Source organism: Myotis brandtii, unplaced genomic scaffold, assembly GCF_000412655.1.
Source record: "Myotis brandtii unplaced genomic scaffold, ASM41265v1 scaffold633, whole genome shotgun sequence".
Lineage (NCBI taxonomy): Eukaryota > Metazoa > Chordata > Mammalia > Chiroptera > Vespertilionidae > Myotis > Myotis brandtii.
This window is the reverse complement of record NW_005370423.1, coordinates 2,975,826-2,977,478: the sequence shown is the minus strand read 5'-3', so window position 1 is coordinate 2,977,478 and position 1,653 is coordinate 2,975,826. Positions and strand designations below refer to the sequence as shown.

Genomic DNA, 1,653 nt, shown 5'->3' with positions numbered 1-1,653 from the left:
GCCCCCGGGGTGTGGGCGCGGGCCAGGCACTGACCTGCAGCTCGGTCTGGAAGAAGAACTTCTGGGGGCACTGCGTGCAGTCGTAGATCTTGTCCTCCTGCCCGTGCACCGCGAAGATGTGCTGCTGCAGCTTGTTGGCCTGGACGAAGACTGCACAGGGACAGGGCGTCAGCGCAGGGCGGGGACACCAGCCCTGGCCCCGAGGGCCGGTGTGGGCGCGGGCCAGGCACTGACCTGCAGCTCGGTCTGGAAGAAGAACTTCTGGGGGCACTGCGTGCAGTCGTAGATCTTGTCCTCCTGCCCGTGCACCGCGAAGATGTGCTGCTGCAGCTTGTTGGCCTGGACGAAGACTGCACAGGGACAGGGCGTCAGCGCAGGGCGGGGACACCAGCCCTGGCCCCGAGGGCCGCCCGCGCCACTCACAGGAGGAACCTCCCAGCCTGGACACAGCCGGCCGACAGGGGCTACTGGGGCTCACATCAGGGAAGCTGAGCTCTGCCGCCTACGGGCTGTGCAACCTTGGGCAAGTCACTTAACCTCTCTGGGCTCCGTGTCCTCGTCTGAAAAACGGGGACCTTTAAAGGGTGCAGCTCACGGAGCATCTGGGAGGCTCACCTGGGTTAACTGAAAAAATGCTTCAAAGATGGCCTGGCACGTAATGAGGCCAGTGAATGCCATCACCCGCCAGGTGCCTGCCACGCGTGGGCTCCTGGACCAAAGCGCAGGCCCGTAAGGCTGGCGCTGCCATTGTCCCATTTTACAGAAGGGAAAACTGAGGCACTGGGAATGTTCAGTGATGCGTCCCAGGCCCCACTGCTGGCGGGTGGCGGGGCCGAGACGAGTTTAACAGGCTTCGCACAGCGCCTGGGACAGGACGGGGCTGGAAACACCGATGGCTATGCTCATTGCTGAGGGTTGTCAGCATCCTGATCCCCACACAGAGGCCCCGTGTCCTGGACCAGCGGTCCTGGGGCCCCTCGGAGCCAGCCCCCACCCCAACCCACAGAGCGTGATGGAACAGAGGGGCGGGGCTCCTAGATGGAGGGGGCAGAAGACCTGAGGGTGTGAGGGTGCGGGCGTTCCCATGGCCGAGCCCCTTCCTCGGGCCTGTCACCAGGCGGGTCACCCACCCGCTTCCCGGTGGTGGGAGCCCAGGCGCGGGCAGCAGGAGGCGGCCCTGAAGCAGCTGTGTGTCTGGGAGGTGAGCACTTCAGAGGTGCCCCCCGCCAGGCGCCCTCCCCAGGGTGGGCTTCCTGCCTGGCAGACAGCAGATGTTGGGGGAGGCAGGGGGAGGCCAGGCTCCCCAGCGCACACCGGCTGCCATCTGGGCAGCGGAAGGGGGGCCGGCAGAGCCCCCGAGACCGGCCTGGGGCTGGGATGGACAGCCGCTTGCCTGGGCCGGCAGCCAGCCTGGGGGCTTGACCGGCAGAGCTGCCCTTGACCTCTCCAGCCCGGAGCATGGAGGGAACACGGGCTGAGCTGGGCGGGGAGGAGGCGCGGCCAGGAGAGCCACTGCTGCTGGACAGAGCGCAAGGTCACGGAGGCGAGGCTGGGGCCCATGCCTCCAAATCAGAGGGCGAGGCTGGGCCAGCGAGGACTCCCCGCAGCTGAGAGCTGGGCTGAGGGGAGGGCCAGGGAGGCAGCTACCCCACC

At 67.3% G+C, this 1,653-nt stretch overlaps 1 long non-coding RNA gene across 1 annotated transcript in view; it reads right to left on the bottom strand.

The window, feature by feature from the left end:
- The window catches only part of LOC106723740, a 24,149-nt gene extending 23,995 nt beyond the window's left edge, over positions 1-154 (bottom strand). Inside the window, exon 1 of the long non-coding RNA XR_001359456.1 lies at positions 35-154. This is a non-coding gene — a long non-coding RNA (uncharacterized LOC106723740). The remainder of the gene's footprint in view (positions 1-34) is intronic.
- Between the last annotated feature and the right edge of the window lie 1,499 nt (positions 155-1,653).